Below are 13698 nucleotides of genomic sequence, written 5' to 3'. Positions count from 1 at the left end.
ATCCAGATTCCAAATGTAAATGGGACGGTTTCTTTTATGTTTAATATTACTTCTTTTTTTAGTGGTACAGCAAGAAAGGCAGTGTACACTCATTTCACCTACTACTTGAATCTCAAACTCTTATAATACGGAGTACATATACAGTGAAGAGACACATAGAAAAAGAGAGTTACCAGATAGAGATACAGAGTGAGGAGTAGTACACGGTTCAAAGAGAAAATCCATATACAACATCACAATTATTTTCATTTACTGTATTTTATTTTCAGTTTCAAAATTCAATATTTAGGATAGTTTTTATTTCAAGGGTGTATTGTTCGCGATTAAGGGTATTATTGTACGCGCTAAAGGGGTGTTATTATTGTAATTTTCTACCATTTAAAGTAAATGAGAGTGAAGATTTTCGTAAGTATATTCTGTTAAAATTATCGTTATCAGTTTTTATCGTTATTATTATGTTTGTACATTTATATTTTCATGTTTTCCTTAGTATAATGAGTAGCTAATTTCCCTAGTGTTTGCTTAGATGTAGAGCCCCTAGTGAAATGGATTGTTATCACTTGTAAAAATTAAAATGTAACTTTAGTATTTTTAACATTGAGCCTAATTAAAAGAACCATTATTATGTACTTGGATATTTAACCCCTGTCACTTAATTTATTAGATTAAAATAACGAAAGTTATTTTTATTTATATAAATTAAGCTTCAACATTTAAAAGTGATTTAGACGAACTCATGAATAATTTACTAACACTAAATTAGGAATAAGGTTCGGTGGTTTGGGTAATATCATTAGCTACATAAAAGTGAAATTGTAAAAAGGGAAACCGTTATGATTTGGGTTTTGGCGAAGGTCAAAACTGAGTTGGGTCTCAATTTAAATACTTAAAGACTAGTAACTATCTAAATATAATCCAATGAAAATTAGATTTAATTTAGTTAGTCAAAACTTATTATTTATTCGAAAGGAAAATATAAGTTTTATACTAAACATTTTAATACGAGCTTAAACTTAAAACAATCCATGGATCTAGAGATGACACATTTAAGTAAACACTCCCTATTTATATATTGCTAATTATTATTATTATTATTTACGTTTATTTATTCAGTAAAGTAAAACTAAAAAAAAATTATTATACAACATTATAATTCAGTTTATTCGTCACTGTTTTGTCACATCAATCATATCATATGCGGATCGCGTACAACTCTACACGATACGTGTACGATTTACAACATACGCGGAACGCGTATAATACTACGCGAAACGCGTAAGTATAAATACGAATACTGTAACGAATTAGGTTAAAATTTAGGGTTTTAATTATTTTATTATTATATTTAAGTTATTATTTTATAATTAGTAATAATTATTATAATTTATAATTAGTAATTAGTTTATAATTAGTTAAATATTACAATTCCTCTTAATTTATATTAATTTAGTTAAAACATGCTATTTAGTTAATTTCAATAAATTTATATTATAATTGCTCAAAACAAAATTCTAAACAATTAGTTTTATTAAAAGTTATTATTTTATTAATTATCATTTAGTTATAAATTTATTAGTATAATTTCAATTAATTCACTTTTAAGTTAATAATTATAAATAATGTATTCGTATAAATAAATAAGTAGTTCAATTAAATTAGGATTAAGTTATATGTAGTATTATCAATTCCTAATCCAAAACCCCCTTAAAATAAGTTTAACTTCAAAGACTATTAAAAAACCATTGAACACTGTCTCCCTGTGGAACGAATCGAATTTACCAACAAACTAAACTACGCGGATAGGACTAGTTGCCTATATATGTGTGAAACCAACCTGAATTCATTAAAATACCATATATACAATAAAACAATTCGTGTAACAAAATAACTCAAATCCGTTCATAAATAAAGGTACTGTTTCAACGCATCAACTTTTTGGCACCGCTGCCGGGGAGCAGTTATGTTTAAAAGATTTTAATAGACTTTAGGTTATTCAATCCTTTTATAGGAATTCATTCCTAGAAAAGCTTTTAATGTTATGATAGAAATTAATGCATGAATTTACGTTCCTCCAACACTGAATTAACTCCTCCATATCCTGAACCCGAAAGAGAATTTCACGAACGTTTAAGAGCTCAAGAAGTAGAATCTCTCGCTTTTGATTTAGAATCACTTTCATTGGATTCTAACTCTGAAAAAGATTTTCAACAAATCATTGAACCAGATATGGCTGTTACAAATCAAACGATGGAAGCATTAATGAAGGCGACAAGAACAGGTCAAGGCCACGCAATTATTCAACCTACGATGACTGACGGCTTTGAAATAAAAGGTCAATTCCTTCACATGGTGACTAATACATGCCAATTCGGTGGAGCTCCAAATGAGGATGCTAACGAGCATCTTCGTAAGTTTGTAAGCATTTGCAAACTATTCAAAATTAAGGATGTCTCCGATGAAGTCGCATGTTTGAAAATCTTTCCATGGTCCTTAAAGGACGATGCAAGAGATTTCCTAGACTCATTACCAGAAGGTTATATCGAAAACTGGAATGACATGATGGACAAATTTTTGTCAGAATTCTTCCCTGCTTCAAAAGCAGCAAAATTGCAAAGTGATATAAATCACTTCAAACAAAAGCTTAACGAAACCCTTTATGAAGCTTGGACCCGATTCAACAAAATGCTTAGGGTATGTCCTCAACACGGGTTGAATACATTCCAAAAAGTCCAAATATTTTATAAAGGAGTAAATGTTGCTACTAGAAAAGATATCGATGTTGCAGGTGGTGGTTCGATAATGAAGAAAACACCGGAAGACGCTCACACAATCATTGCCGATATAGCAGCACATTCCCATAATTGGCATCAAGAAATAGAATTCTCTAGATCATCAACCGTTGCTAATATCGAAAGCAATGATGAAATTGCTTCTTTAAAAGTACAAATGGAAAATCAAGCAAGACAAATTGAGAAAGTAACCAAGGAAATGCATGCTATCAGGGTAGGATGTGAAATGTGCCAAGGCCCCCATCTTACTAGAGATTGTGATAAAACAACGATGGAAGAGCAAGCAAATTTCCTAGGTTACTTGCGAAAAGGTGAAATGAATTTCAACGATTTTCCAGCGATAGAAGCAAATAACCGAAAATATCCTCCAATTAACAACTACCAAACAGGAGGACCTTCAGGTTTAAATAATAATAACTATCAAGGAGGAAATCCGGTTTACCAAAACAACCGGAATTTCCAAAATCAAAATCAAAGAAATGCACCACCAGGTTACAATAACCTAAACAACCGAAATCAACCTCAACGGATTTATCAAAATAATTTCCAACACAATCAACCACAACCACAACCACAAGCACTTATACAACCACAACCCGAGAAGAAATCCGGTTTAGAAGATCTCTTAAGAGATTTTATGGTTAAGCACGAACAAACTGCAGAAATTCAAACTCAACAAATTCGAAATCAATAAGCTACGATTCAGAATTTAGAAAGAGATGTTGGAAGGATCTCACAGTTACTATCAGAGAGGCCACCAGGCGCTCTCCCCTTAAATACTCAAGTGAATCCCAACAACAATCAAACAAGGAATGAGCATGTAAATTCTATAACTACTAGAAGTGGTTTAACTGTTAACCCAGAAACTAGTAAGACCTCAGAAGTTCCTTTATCTTCTTCTAGTTTACAAGAACCTGTTGATATAGATGAACATGTTGAGAAAGAACAAGAAAAAGATGATCCACCTGAGATCATATCAAAGAAAATTGAAGAACCACCATTGAAGGTGCACAAAGCACCTATTCCATACCCGAAAGCATTAAAGAAAGACAAACTCGCTAGCCAATATCAAAACTTTGCAGATATGATCAAACAAATTAGCATTAACATGCCACTCGCGGAAGTTCTTAGGGGTATGCCAAATTATGGAAGGTTTATTAAGGATCTCATAGCCGATAAAGGTAAATATGAAGAAGTTTCAACCACATTCCTCAATGAGGAATGCTCAGCAATTTTGCAAAAGCAAAAGATGCCACCGAAACTTGGAGATCCTGGTAGTTTCATTATTCCGTGTCTGATGGGAGATTCAGTAATGTACGATGCATTAGCTGACTTAGGCGCAAGTATCAATCTTATGCCACACTCCTTATACTTAAAACTAAACCTAGGCGATCTAAAACCAACTAGGATGTGTATACGCCTAGCAGATAGAACTTTTAACTATCCTATTGGTATTGCCGAAAACCTACCAGTTAAAGTCAATCATTTAATCTTTCCTGCCGACTTCGTTGTCCTCGAAATGGAAGAAGATAGCAAGGTTCCCCTAATTCTAGGGTGACCATTTTTAAATATCGCTGACGCAATTGTGCGTGTTAAAGACAAAAAGCTTAGTCTAGGTGTAGGGGAAGATAGAGTTACCCTAAACATAGATAAAGCTATGAAACAACCTATCTCTTTCGATGACGAATGTTATAAGGTAGATATTGTTGATTGTTGTGTCGAAAAAGAATTACAAGAATTACTAAATGTCGACACCTCGAACTTTACCTCAGTGAGTGAAAGTGATGAATTCGATGTAGAACTTGAACTTGACGAATTATTGAAAGTAGTAATCGATGAAGATTATTGTGAGGAAGAAACTCCCAAAGAAGATGAACCCTTTGAAGAAATTACCGATGGTAACAGGTTCCGAATAAAATCTTCCTTGGAAGAACCACCAACCTTGGAGCTTAAAGAACTCCCGAAACATTTGGAGTATGCTTATCTCCAAGGTACATCACAATTACCCGTTATAATTTTATCAAAACTTTCTGATAACGAAAAGAGTAGGTTAATGTCCGTTCTAAAAACTCATAAGAAAGTAATTGCTTGGAAAACAACCGATATTTTAGGGATTAATCCAGCTTATTGTACTCATAAGATTCTAATGGAAGAAGATTTTAAACCCGTAGTACAAAGACAACGAAGGTTAAACCCTAACATGAAAGAAGTTGTCAAGAAGGAGGTTATCAAGTTACTTGATGCCGGGTTAATATACCCTATATCCGATAGCCCATGGGTTAGTCCTGTAAAAGTAGTACCCAAGAAAGGAGGTACAACTGTCGTTCTTAATGATGATAATGAACCTGTTACTACAAGAACAGTCACTGGCTGGAGAGTCTGTATAGACTACCGTCGTTTAAACGACGCCACAAGGAAAGATCATTTCCCACTTCCTTATATTGACCAAATGCTAGAACATTTAGCAGGAAAAGAGTACTATTGTTTCCTTGATGGATTCTCCGGTTATTTTCAAATTCCCATTGATCCAAAAGACCAAGACAAGACAACATTTACTTGTCCATTTGGTACATTCGCATATCGACGAATGACGTTCGGATTATGCAACGCGCCAGGCACCTTTCAAAGGTGTATGATGGCAATAATTCATGACATGATAGAAGGAAGTATGGAAGTCTTTATGGACGATTTCTCTGTTTTTGGAGACTCCTTCGATTCATGCCTTTCCAACCTCGAGCGAATGTTAATTAGTTGTGAGGAATCAAATCTTGTTTTAAATTGGGAAAAATGCCACTTCATGGTGAAGGAAGGCATTGTTTTAGGACACAAGATTTCTCGAGATGGAATGGAAGTAGACAAAGCTAAAATTGATGTAATCTCAAAGCTCCCTCCTCCAACTAACGTTGAAGGAATTCGTAGTTTCTTAGGTCATGCGGGATTCTATCGACGATTCATAAAGGACTTTTCCAAAATCGCTCGACCCATGACTAAACTTCTCGAGAAAGATAGTACATTTGACTTCAATGACGAATGCTTACATGCTTTCTCTATTCTAAAAGATAAACTTACGAATGTGCCCATTATGGTATCACCCGACTGGTCCAAACCTTTCGAACTAATGTGTGATGCTAGTGATTTCGCGATGGGAGCTGTTTTAGGTCAACGTCAAGATAACAAATTTCAACCAATTTACTACGCAAGTAAAACACTTACAGGAGCTCAGTTGAATTACACGACTACTGAGAAGGAGCTTCTTGCAGTAGTTTTTTCTTTCGATAAGTTTAGATCTTACTTAGTGTTATCTAAAACAATTGTTTATACTGATCATTCAGCCCTAAAGTACTTATTCAAAAAGCAAGATGCTAAACCTAGATTAATTCGTTGGATTCTTCTCCTACAAGAATTCGACATTGAAATTAAGGATAAAAAAGGTGCTGAAAATCTCGCTGCGGATCACTTATCCCGTCTTGAAAATCCTAACTTAGAAACACTCGACGAATCTGTTATTCGCGATACTTTTCCGGACGAGTTCCTTATGAGAATTGAAATAGAAGAAGAAATTCCATGGTTTGCGGGTTATGCTAATTATCTAGCCGCAGGAATTCTTGTTAAAAATCAAACTTATCAGCAAAAGAAGAAATTCTTTGCTGATCTGAAATTTTACTTCTGGGAAAGCCCTGACCTCTTTCTTATAGGGGCTGACCAAGTTATTCATCGATGTGTATACGGCAAAGAAGTGCAACAAATTCTAGAGCACTGTCATGAAGGACCGGCTGGTGGACATTTCGGACCTAGTTATACAGCCAAAAAGGTTTTTGACTCAGGTTTTTACTGGCCTACAATTTTTAAAGATGCATACAATATGATAAAAACTTGTGATGCTTGTCAAAGATCTGGAAATATCTCCAAGAGAGACGAAATGCCACAACAAAGCATCCTAGTATGCGAAGTATTCGACATTTGGGGTATTGACTTCATGGGTCCATTCCCCGCTTCTAACAAATGCAAATACATTCTCGTGGCAGTCGATTACGTTTCTAAATGGGCTGAAGAAAAAGCCCTACCCACTAATGATGCTCGAGTTGTTGTCAGCTTTCTTAAAAATCTTTTCTCGCGTTTTGGGATTCCAAAAGCATTAATCAGTGATCGTGGAACTCATTTTACAAATCAACTACTCGAGAAAGTGCTTAAAAAGTACGGAGTTAATCATCGTTTTTCAACTTCTTACCACCCTCAAACGAGTGGTCAAGTTGAAAACACGAACAGAGGTCTTAAACGAATTTTACAAAGAACAGTTAAAAATAATCCAAAAATCTGGCATCGAAAGCTAGATGATGCACTTTGGGCATTTAGAACTGCGTTCAAAACACCCATCGGTACTACACCTTTTCGATTGATTTATGGTAAGGCGTGTCATCTACCTGTCGAAGTTGAACACAAGGCATACTGGGCTCTGAGAGAATACCGATCTTGTAAAAGCTGGAGAAAACCGATTCTTACAACTAAATGAATTAGATGAATTAAGACTACAAGCGTATGAAAATTCTAAAACATACAAGGAGAAAACTAAAAGATGGCACGATGCACGGTTAAAAGAAAAGAAAGAATTTGAACAAGGGGATAAAGTATTAGTATTCCAATCACGTTTTAAGTTTTCACCTGGGAAACTTAGATCCCGATGGACTGGGCCATATATAATAAAACAAGTTTTTCCATCTGGATATGCAGAATTATATAGCAAGGACGGTGGAACTTTCAAAGTAAACGGTCATCGACTCAAATTATACTTTGAAGGAATCAATACTACGGAAAGAGACGAGATCACATTCTACCCTAAGGACAAGTAAATTCAGGGTAACTTTAAGGTTTTCAACTCCATTCTCGAACTTTATTTTTATCTTTAAGAGTGGGGTTTGTTTGGTCTTTCCCTAGCAGACACTAAAGAACTAGTTTTCTCCATCCATTCTACCTTTTTATTTTTATTTTCTTCTTTTCGTTTTTATTTATTGTTTATTTTCAAGATGCGCAATCAATATGTCTACAACCACTTCTTTTTGATATGCGATAAAATTTTACCGAGAGATGTGGTGTTAGATATAAAGAGAAGATGCGATCAGGCGAGTAAAGAAATAAGGCAAGAACTTAACGAGAAAAATTATGCCAAAGGAAAATCAAAATCAGCTAAGAAACGTCGAGCGCGTCATTTGGGCAAATGTGTAAAATGTGGAAAACCAGCTCATTACGAAAATTGCCCAAAGAACCAGACGGACTCTAATTTCGAGTACGTAACCTTATGCCGAGAAGGGCCTTTTAAATGTTCAAAGGAAAACCTCTTAAACCAACGCGGTTACGCCTACGAAGCCATGGGGGGCGAAATGGTACGACTCCACTATGAGGCAAATCGACGCGGTTTCACAATCTAAGTCTTTTTCTCGCCAATTGTGTTTTTGTGCATTTTTTTTTGTATTTTTACGCATTTTTGTATTTTTTTTGAATTTTTGTGTGTCTATGTTTTGGTGTGTTTTAGTTTGTATTTGTTTGTTGTGATTTTATTAAAAAGGGTCTACCATTTAAAATTGATAAACCTTGAGTTTAACCTGTTTTCATTGAAAACGATAATGCTAAGTGTAATAACTGAATTGTCGTTCTTCAAATTGCACGAAATTTATTGTTGGATTCATAATATATCTTTTAAATGGTAAACCACCAAAAACAAAAGAAAAATTAAAACTACTAAAAATATACTTTTTTATCAATAACCATAAAGATATATAACTTATAAACCTTTGTCGTGGGTAATGATAAGTGTAACAACCGAGATTATCTCTACCTAGTTGATAGGAAACAAAGTTTTAAGTTTGAAAATTAGTTGGTTTGAAAGTATATATATTAATATTTAAAAATTTAAAAAGAAAAAAAAAATAGAGTGTATTTTAAATTCATTTAATTTTTATTTTTCATGTACTTATTTTTAATTTTAAATATTAATTTTCTTTATAAAAAAAATATATATAGAGTGTTTTGTTTTTAAGTTGTTTTTGGAAAATATTAAAACTTTAACTTTTAAAGTATTAAATTATAAATTGAAATTACAAAATTTATAAACGGATAAAGACTAGGTATACCAACCGAAATTTTCGTTACATCATATATAAATTTAAAATTGATATTTTGAAATTTAAGTACTTGTAAAGTTGGAATATATATATATATATATATATATATATATATATATATATATATATATATATATATATATATATATATATATAATAAATAGAATATTTTGTTTTATTTTTATTTTCATAAAATATTAAAAACTTTAAATTTTAAATTATTAAATTTTATAAATTAATTTTTAAAATTTATAAACGGATTAAGACTAGGTATAACAATCAAAATTTCCATAGCAACACATATAAATTTATAAAAGAAATTTTAAAGTTTTGATTAATTATAAAGTTGAAAAAAAAAACACTTACTCGGAACGTGTGACAATCCACACGAAACGCGTACAAATTAAATCTACGCGAAACGCGTAAGGTCAAAAACAAGTCCAGATAATCAGTCGACCTGTACTTCTCCTCCACACTCTTATTATTGTTTTTGCTCTATGTGGACGAAGAAGAAACACAAAAACCCCAAAAATTATACCCAAACACTAAATTAACACTATCAATCTCCTCCAATTCATCTATCTTTCAACATGCCGAGATTGGTAAGGGTCCTAAACCCGTTTTTACCACTTGTTTTTCAAGTTTTTCATTTATTATTTTTATGGCTTTAATCCGAATTAATGCATGATATTGTTGAATTTTGCTTGATTAATGCTATATCTATGTTGTTAGTGTGATGTTAAACCCGATTAGCATAAGAATTTGATGTTTAATGGATTATTGAAAAATTAGGGTTTATGTAAATTGGGGAAATTGGGGAATTACTATTGAATTGTGTTATTTTGGGTCTTTTTAGATGTTGTTAGATGTTTTGATAGTAGTAAAAGCTTTGAATATAAGTTTGTTTGATTGATTTTGTGATTTTAATTTTCGTATAAATTTGATAATTTTTTGTAATTGTCATGAATCAAGTATAGATTGTATTGATGATTAGGAGCTAGATTATACGTAATGTGATTGAATTGAATTATATATGCTTAGCTCATTGCGTATTTCCACTTGTGAATTTAACTTTGTTTTTTTATGAAACTTGATTTATTGTTGTTTGTTTTAATTTTTAGAGTAGAATGTTGTTGAAATATTGATTCATGTGGTGTTTAAACAAGCTTGTATGTCAAGGATAAACTCTCTGCTGGCATTAACATACCCAATCGGGACAATTCTCTTGTTTTACAATATTATGCAGGGATTCTTTAGAATGAGAGCTGTTAATCAACAGCAAGGGGAAGAACAAGTAACACCAGAAAGAACAACAACTTCAGAATCTACACCCAAACCTGAGATTTCCTGATGATGTACCTAACCGATTACAAAAGGTTAAGGACTTACTTTCTCTGGTCAGTAGAAACATCTCTCCAGTATATGTTGTGGACTGGGCTCCTTTAGGACCACCAGTTAATTTAGATGAGCAAATAAGGGGAATTTTAAACCAAAGTTTTACAAACGAATTTGGAATGACTTTGGTTTTTAATGATTTCGAGAGGTTATTTAGTTTAAATAGCCCTGTATATAGAGAATGGTGTTTAGAGTTCTACTCTACCGTTAGAATAAGTTTACACCCAGAAAATATCGATGATATTAATTTTCTACAATTTAGGCTGGGTGGGGTAGATAGAGCAATGTCCCTAAGCTACGTAACTACCGCATTAGGGATTTACACCGTTGAGGAGATGATAGCTCCCGGTTTTAGGGAATATATTTTTACAGGGGCTAGATATACAGGTAACTATAATTCTGGTATAGTTTGACAATCTTTCACTAATAGAAATACATATGAGCCAGGCCAGGAATCTTATCTAAAGATCACTGATGTTCGCTTTAGAATAATTTATAAGTTTATAGCGAACACAATAAACCAAAGGTCGTTTACTAATACAGATAAAATTAATTATATTGACCTTTGGTACTTGGATGCGATCAGAGATAGGGATACATTTATTAGTATACCCTATGGAGTTGCTTACTTTTTGGCCCATGTTGGTAAGGGTGCTCGAGGGACAAGTGACATGTCGGGGGGTCACTACATCACATTTCTAGGAAGCTGGTTCGGACTCGACCCGAGTGAATCAGAACCTCCAATCCAACCGATAGATCAAGCTGTTAAAACTTTAGGATTGGACGTGTATAGGACGGCTAAGGCTATATAAGTGAGGGGTGGGGTAATTAGTTTGAGACGGCAAGAAGTTGTCGCTCACGCTCCTATGGAGGAGGATGAGGAACCCGCTAGGGAAACTAGGAGGAGAAGAAGACAGCCAGATCAGGCTAGTTCATCTAATGTAGGTGTTTCTGATTTCGATATGCTGCAAAATTCGTTTGATTCATTGAGTTTAGATTTAAGGAACTCGTATGATATTTGGGGACGAAGATCAGAAGACCAATACACTAGTTTGTCTAGGCAAATAGGGGACATTAGGCATACCCAACTAGCTCAGGGTAATATATTAGAAAACATCCGCTACGATCAGAGGGGCCAGGGAGCACATTTAGAGTGGGCGCATCATCAGGCATATTTATACGCAGCTAACCCAAAACAATACGCACCCCAGCCTTTCCATCATACCCCCAATGGCAAGGACCCAGTGACCCTCTACCTCCACCTTATGACCCCAACGCTGCCCTAGCCGCAAGTCAGGAAGCCTATAGGTGTTTTTATGAGGAACAACGCCTAAATGAACAACGGCAGCAACAGGAGCGAGAACAGGTGAAAGGACCCGTTCATATACATTATAAAAGATTCACAATAGTTGATTACATTGCGAGGTATTTGACCTCTATATGATACATTTTACAAACATTGCATTCGTTTTTAAAAGACAATCTTTCTTTACATCGAAAATTGACAGGCATGCATACCATTTCATAATATCCACTATCCAACTATAAATTGATTTAATAATAATCTTTGATGAACTCAATGACTCGAATGCAACTTTCTTCGAAATATGCTATGAAAGACTCCAAGTAATATCTTTAAAATGAGCAAATGCACAACGGAAGATTTCTTTAACACCTGAGAATAAACATGCTTTAAAGTGTCAACCAAAAGGTTGGTGAGTTCATTAGTTTATCATAATCATTTATTTCCATCATTTTAATAGACCACAAGAATTTCATTTCCAGTTCTCATAAATATACGTCCCATGCATAGAGACAAAAATAATCATTCATATGGTGAACACCTGGTAACCGACATTAAAAAGATACATATAAGAATATCCCCTATCATTCCGGGATCCTCCTTCGGACATGATATAAATTTCGAAGTACTAAAGCATCCGGTACTTTGGATGGGGTTTGTTAGGCCCAATAGATCTATCTTTAGGATTCGCATCAATTAGGGTATCTGTTCCCTAATTCTTAGATTACCAGACTTTAATAAAAAGGGGCATATTCGATTTCGATAATTCAACCATAGAATGTAGTTTCAATTACTTGTGTCTATTTCGTCAAACATTTATAAAAGCGCATGTATTCTCAGTCCCAAAAATATAAAGGGTAAAAAGGCAAATGAAACTCACCATACTGTATTTCGTAGTAAAAATACATATAACGTCATTGAACAAGTGCAAGGTTGACCTCGGATTCACGAACCTAAATTAATTATATATAATTATGTGTTGGTCAATATTTGTCTAACAAATTAGGTTAAGTCATAGTGTACCACAATCCTAATGCTCGAGACTAATATGTAAAAGTCAACAAAAGTAAATTTGACTCAAAATAATTTCCAAAAATCTATACATGATTAATATATAGTTTAAATATCATCGTTTTATATTTTTAAATATTTTTAAAAGATTTATTAGAGTAAATAATATAATTTATTTATTAATAAATAAAATTTTCTATTAAATTTATATAATAAAATATACTTTTATATATATTAAGTAATAAAATTTATAGGGTTCATTTAATATCATAAAGATAATATGATATGTATTATTAAAGTAAGTTATTACACGTAGTAAAATATGTTTGTATCACATATTTATTTGATAAAATAATATCTATAATGATAGTAAGTAAAAGTTGTATTATTTTGTAATAATAATTATTATTATAAAAATATCAATATTTATAATTACTAAGATGACATTATGATAAAACGATAATTCTAATTATAATAACTTTTATATTTACGATAATTTTTAATATTATCTTTAAAATAATAATTCTATTTAAAATAATAATAATAATAATGATATTTTATAGTAACAATGACATTTCTATTAAAATGATAATTTTTATTAAAATGATAGTTTTAATACTAACGATACTTTTAATAATAATAGTAATGATAAAAATAATAAGAACGATAATTTTATCTAAATCAATATCTTATAATATTTTAATTTCATCATGATACTCTTACTCATCATTTCCTAATCGTTTCGTTTAATAGCTTTTAATCGTCTTTTATATCGTGTTCATAATAATGATAATAATAGTAATCAAAATAATTAGGTGTTACAAATATTTGTTTTAAATACATTAATATTAATAATGATAGTTACTATAACATTATTAACGATAATACTAATAATTATCTTAATGATAATATAGTAATAATAATAACAATAACAATAACCATTTTTAAATAATGATATATATATTAATAACGATAATAATAATAATAATACTAATAATAATAATAATAATAATAATAATAATTGGATAATAATAATAATACTAATTATAACTTTAACGATAATAACGATAGTAATAATAAAAAA

The sequence above is a fragment of the Rutidosis leptorrhynchoides genome, chromosome 8 (assembly GCF_046630445.1).
Source record: "Rutidosis leptorrhynchoides isolate AG116_Rl617_1_P2 chromosome 8, CSIRO_AGI_Rlap_v1, whole genome shotgun sequence".
Classification (NCBI taxonomy): domain Eukaryota; kingdom Viridiplantae; phylum Streptophyta; class Magnoliopsida; order Asterales; family Asteraceae; genus Rutidosis; species Rutidosis leptorrhynchoides.
The sequence above is the reverse complement of the archived record's forward strand: the minus strand, read 5'-3'. Positions refer to the sequence as shown.